Source organism: Triticum urartu, chromosome 4 (assembly GCF_003073215.2).
Source record: "Triticum urartu cultivar G1812 chromosome 4, Tu2.1, whole genome shotgun sequence".
NCBI classification, from domain to species: domain Eukaryota; kingdom Viridiplantae; phylum Streptophyta; class Magnoliopsida; order Poales; family Poaceae; genus Triticum; species Triticum urartu.
In genome coordinates this window covers 378,964,836-378,971,427 of record NC_053025.1, presented here as the reverse complement: position 1 = coordinate 378,971,427, position 6,592 = coordinate 378,964,836, and positions in this window count along the sequence as shown.

Genomic DNA, 6,592 nt, shown 5'->3' with positions numbered 1-6,592 from the left:
TCACTTCCCGGACTCTGCCGAAAAGAGACCATCACGGCTACACACAGAGTTGATGTATTTTAATTAAGTCAAGTGTCAAGTTCTCTATAATTGGACATTAACAAATTCCCGTCTGCCACATAACCGCGGGCACGTCTCTCGAAAGTTTATACCCTGCAGGGGTGTCCCAACTTGGCTCATCACAAGCTCTCACAGTCAACGAAGGATATTCCTTCTCCCGGAAAGACCCGATCAGTCTCGGAATCTTGGTTACAAGACATTTCAACAATGGTAAAACATGACCAGCAAGACCACCCGACTGTGCCGACATATCCCGATAGGTGCTGCACATATCTCGTTCTCAGGGCACATCGGATGAGAAATCCGTACAACTAAAACCAGCCTTCAAGTTTCCCGAGGTGGCGCTGCAAAGGGCTCTAGTTTGGACCAACACTTAGAGCAGCACTGGCCCGGGGGGATTAAAACCAAGGTTGAGTCCGCAAAACCCAAGGGAAAAGGCTTAGGTGGAAAATGTTAAAACCAAGGTTGGGCCTTGCTGGAGGAGTTTTATTCAAAGCAAACTGTCAAGGGGTTCCCATAACACCCAACCGCGTAAGGAAATCAAAATCAAGGAACATAACACAAGTATGACGGAAACTAGGGCGGCAAGAGTGGAACAAAACACCAGGCATAAGGCCGAGTCTTCCACCCTTTACCAAGTATACAGATGCATTAATTAAAATAAGAGATATTGTGATATCAACATAAACATGTTCCAACATGGGACAAACTTCAGCTTCACCTGCAACTAACAACGCTATAAGAGGGGCTGAGCAAAGTGGTAACTTAGCCAAACAACGGTTTGCTAGGAAGGTGGGTTAGAGGCTTGACATGGCAATATGGGAGGCATGATATAACAAGTGGTCGGTAACGCGACATAGCGATAGAACGAACAACTAGCAAGCAAAGATAGAAGTGATTTCGAGGGTATGGTCATCTTGCCTGAGATCCCACAAGGAAGAAGAACGAGTCCATGAAGAAGACAAACGGACGTAGTCAAATGAATCCTCACAAACGCGACATTAACGGGACTTACAAGAAGAAGCAACACCGGAAAAGAGCAAACAACATGGTAAACAACCAAGCATAAACATGGCATGATGCACAATCAAGTATGATGCATGTCCGGTTTAATGAAGCATGACATGGCAAAGTGCAACAAACAATACTACAAATTAAGTGGAGCTCAGTATGGAACGAGTTTCATATCGATGAAACACCGCATTCATTTATTTAGTTCTCTCCCGGTTATGTACCCAACGATATTAAATGTTTTTAAACATGGCAAGAGGTGAAGCATAATTAAACTAACTATTTAGGCAATTTTAAATGAGGTCGGAAACAACAAACACCAATTCCAGAAAATCCTCATATGCAATTTATGGATTTGGTAATGTTCTACCCTAAACCATATTTTAGAGTTTTGTTAAACATGCAAGATGAGTGCACCATGTTAAACTAGGAATTTTCTAACCTATTTACATATAAAGTTTATTTAAAATGGACCTATGGTTATTTAGTTATGAAATAAATCATTTTAGCATGGCATTTAAGAAAATTAACGCAAACAGCAATTTAAGCATTTTAAACATGGATGAAAGTTTCATATTATGAAACTAGATGAATTCTAAGCAAGTTACATATATAAATTATTTTAATATGATGCATGGTTTGTAAGATATGACATGCATGAACTTAGGGGTTTTTCTGCAAATCTGCCAATTCCCTGGAAATTAAGAAATTCACAGAACATGAAAAAAAACGTAGCAGGCCGAAACTTACTGGCCCGATAGGAACGTGGGTGCTGGAGGCTCACCCAGCGGGTCTTGGCCCATTTACAGAGGAGGTAGAGGCAGGCGCTCGCGGGACGCGGCCCAGGCGCGGGGGCGCGGTCAACGCTCGGGACGAGCGACACTACTTCTCTCGTTTCTGAGTAACAGAAACAGCAGCAGGAGCCTGGTGATGCAGAAGACGACGTGCGACATTGGGGGGGGTTCAGTCGAGGACAATGAGATCCAAGCACGGAAAATGAGGATGGCCAACGACGAACTCACTCATTGGGGTCCATGGCGGCCGGATCTGGTCATGTGAGGTCAAGGAGGAGAGGATCCCGCCGCTATAACATAAAGCAGTGAGAGAGGGGGTCGGTGAGACAGCGGAAACTTCGGCGAAAAAGAGACAGAGGAAGGGAGCAGGTGCGGCGAGGACGACCTGCCGGTGATGTTCACCGGCGGGACGAAGGCGAGGGCTGAGCAAGACGGCGGTGTGGGCGACGAGGTGTTGGTCGGGGACGGCTCGGTGCAGGGGGCATCTCCTGTCGATGACAGTGGTTGGATGCAGAGCAAGAGGACGCAGGAACAGTGGTCGCGGGCATGGCGACGGCTTGGACTCCGACGGGGCTTGCTGGAATCAAGGAGGAAGGGCTCCAGCGGTGACTCGCTTGCTCCGGCGAGGCTTGGAGCGGAGGAAGCTGCGGGAGGACAAGGTGTGGCACACAAGGGGACGAGGCCGATTGCTCCTGCTCGGGGCCTCGGGCAGCTTCGCGATCCATTCGGGGTCGAGGGAAGAAGAGGTAGGCTAGCTACAGCGAGGAACGAAGGCAGGGGTGCGACGCAGCTCGGGCACCGGGCGAGACAGTGAGGAGGAAGCAGGACGTGGGACACGGCGCTGCTTGGTTGGCGGCAGAAGCGAGGTGGACGCGGGATGGATTCGAGAAGGAGCAGGCTGCTGATTGGTAGGATAGGGAAAACGAGGAGAAGGCGGGTGAGTGCGCTGCAGGATCCAAGGAGGATGGCGGCGCATGATGGGATGGATGGGACATCTCCTAAAATTAGGGTTTGGTCTGGTTATAAATAGGTAGGGGAACTAGATACTGGCGATTTGGTCCCTCCGATCAAAATCGAACGTCCCGAGATAAATAGCTTATGGGAGTCCAACAAAGAACCGATGATATTTAAGGGATGTTTGGGGATGATCCGGACCCATCGGTCGTGACCGTGCGGTTTGGGTTCGGGGAAGTTTTCGGACGCCCACGAGGGGTCTGACAAAAGGTCACAGGTTAGGCCTAAGTGGGGTTAGTGAGCTGTGCTAGAGCGATTGTGCTGAGATGAGAGGGAAGGAGTGCAGACCGACAATGGTTTTCGGAGACCGAAAACGTCCACGAAAAGACCGGCTATATTGCCGCTATAGTTATTCGTTGGGGCATCAAACGAACTCCGAATGCGATGGAACTTGGCAGGCGGCCTACCAACAACATAACAATAGCGCACGCTAACTTTCAACTCATTCCGAGAACATTTTCTGGCCACTTATAAAATACTATTATGGACGTGTCGCGGGCGCGTGCAAGTATGTCTGGGCTCAGAACGGACAACGGAAAGAACGAGGAGACCGGGAGGGATGCAAGTTTTGAAAACATGTAGATGCAATGCGGATGATAACATGGCAAGATCCAACACGCAAGCGAATGACAAGGCAACAACAGCGAATAACTGGAAGACACCTGGAGCATCGGTCCCTGGGCGTTACAATAGAAAAGTGAAAAGTTATGACGATATGCAAGGCAATTATTATGCAATATAGACATCACGTCCGTGTCAAGTAGACCGACTCCTGCCTGGATCTACTACTATTACTCCACACATCCGCTATCCAGCATGCATCTAGAGTATTAAGTTCATAAAGAACGGAGTAACGCCTAAAGTAAATGACATGATGTAGAGGAATAAACTCAAGCAATATGATGAAAACCCCATCTTTTTATCCTCAATGGAAACAATTCAACACGTGTCTCGCTACCCCTACTTTGTCACTGGGTGAAATCACGTAAGATTGAACCCAAAGCTATGCACCTCTCCTATTGCAAGAAAAACCAATCTAGTTGGCCAAACCAAACCGATAATTCGAAGAGAAATACAAAGATATCAAATCATGCATATAAGAATTCAGAGAAGATTCAAATAATATCCATAGATAAGCTGATCATAAATCCACAATTCATCGGATCTTGACAAACACACTGCAAAAGAAGATTACAACGGATAGATCTCCAAGAACAATGAGGAGAACGTAGTATTGAGAATCAAAGAGAGAAAATAAACCATCTAGCTACTAGCTATGGACCCGTAGGTCTGTGGTAAACTACTCACCCTTCATCGGAAGGGCGATAGAGTTGATGTAGATGCCCTCCGTGATCGAATCTCCCTTTGGCAAGATGCCGCAAAAGGCCCCAAGATGGGATCTCTCTGGAACAGAAGGTTGCGGCGGTGGAAAACTATTTCCGTGGATGCTTCTTGTGGTTCTGGAATATATGTGAATATATAGGAGGAAGAGCTAGGTCAGGGGAGTCCTGAGGGGCCCACAAGTTAGGGGCACCCCCCTAGGGCGCGCCCTCCACACTTGTCGCCTCCTCGTGGCTCTTCTGGTAGGACTCCAAGTCCTCTGGGTGTCTTCTGGTCTAAGAAAAATCATCATGAAGTTTTATTCCGTTTGGACTCCATTTAGTATTCCTTTTCTACGAAGCTCAAAAATAAGAAAAAACAGAAACTGGCACAGGGCTCTAGGTTCATAGGTTAGTCCCAAAAATAATATAAAAATAATATAAAATAGCATATTAATGCATATAAAACATCCAAAACAGATAATATAATAGCATGGAACAATAAAAAATTATAGATATGTTGGAGACGTATCAGCTATCAAATGCCACAACTTAAGTGGCTGATCATAAAGATGCTCTATAGGTATCTCCGAAGGTGTCTGTTGAGTTGGCATGGATCAAGATTAGGATTTGTCACCGGAAGGCGTTCCGGAGTGTATCAGGTAGTCATTGTTAATGGGCCTTATGGGCCAAGAGGGGGGGACACACCAGCCCACAAGGTGCTGGCGCGACCCTTCCCTTGACCGCCGGCCCTGTGGATGGAAAGGGGGAGGGCTAGCCCCTCTTTCCTTCCCTCCACCTAAGAGGAAGGAAAGGGGAGAGATACCCCCTCCTGCCTTCCCTCCGCATGCATACAAGGAAAGGGGGGCATAGAGCAGCAGCCCAAGGGGGCCGACCGGCCACCTTGGGGCACCCCTTGGCTACCTCCCCTCCCCCCCACACACAAATATTATATATCACTACTGGAATTGGAGGATTTTCCATCAGCCACTTCTTTGTCATTTGCTAGATCATGGCAAAGGAGGTCTTTGCCATCTGCTTTCGAAAAATAGACGGCAACGAACTAGCTGATGGCAAAGATATTATTTGCCATCAGCTAGTTCTTTGTCGTCCGCTAGCAAACGGTAAAGAGGTGGGGTGGGGTCCAGTGGAGGCCAGCGCATGGAGACTGGCCCATCCCCCCTCTTTACCGTCTGCTTGCTGACGGCAAAGATTCTCTGTCGTCCGCTAGCAGATGGCAAAGAAAAAGGCTACAAACGACCCTAACGGCCACCCCCACCTCACACTCCTCTCTCTCCCTGTTCCCTCCAACTGTTGCCCGTCGTCGCACCCGACCCCCCCCCCGTCGTCGCCACCGCCCCGCTGCCCCGCTGCCACGCCCACACCGCCCCTGACCCCCCTGCCGGTGCCACACTGCCCCGCCCACACCGCACTCGCCGCCCCGACCCCCCGCTGCCCAGCCCCCGCCCTGACGCCACGCTACGCCGCCCCACTGCCCTTCCCCCTCTCCTACGGCGGCCGCCCCGCCCCCTCCCGTGCGACGGCTCTCCTGCACTGGGCGCCTCCTCAATTGGCCCCCTCCACCACCAGCCGACCCCTCCCAAGGTGAGCTCTTCTCCTCTCTTTCTATTTTTTTCTATTTTTTAGATTTATTTTAGGCTTTTTCCTGTTTTTAGGTTTAGGTTTAGATTTAGTTTAGGTTTATTTTAGGTTAAGAAGAAAGAAGAAATGAAAAAAAGAAAAAGAAGAAGAAGAAGAGGAGAGGAAGAAGAAGAAGAAGAAGAAGAAGAAGAGGAAGAGGAAGAGAAGAAAAGAAGAGGAGGGGGAGGAGGAGAAAAAACAACAAGAAGAAGAAGAACCGGGTCGAGGCGTGTGTTGGCGCCGATGGAACCGGGTCGAGGATCGCCGGTGGCCAAAACTAGGGTCGGGAACGAGGGTCGAGGATCGCCGGCCGCCGAGGGATCGAGGGTCGAGTATCGGGAACCAGGTCGAGGGGTGCGTCGGCGCCGATGGAACCTAGTCGAGGATCGCCGGACGCCAAATCTAGGGTCGAGGGTTGGGAACGAGGGTTGAGGATCGCTGGTGGCAGAGTGGTCAAGGGTCGGGGCAGAGGGTCGAGGATCGCCGGTTGCCGAGGGGATAGATGGTGGAGCCAATGGGTCCCGGCACCATCGCCGAGGCCGAGAATCCCCCGGTCTGAGTGCTGACCCATCGTGCGTCGCCATATGTGAGGGTGCCCGGGGACGAGCAGGTTACGGGGTGCCTTGGCATCGACGAAAGCCTAAATGACATCTATATAGGTTAGGGGCGCCTCGACGTCGACGGAACCCTGAATGACATATATTTCGGTGGCATATTGTTGTAAATATTTAGTTAGGTTGATGTGAAAAAACA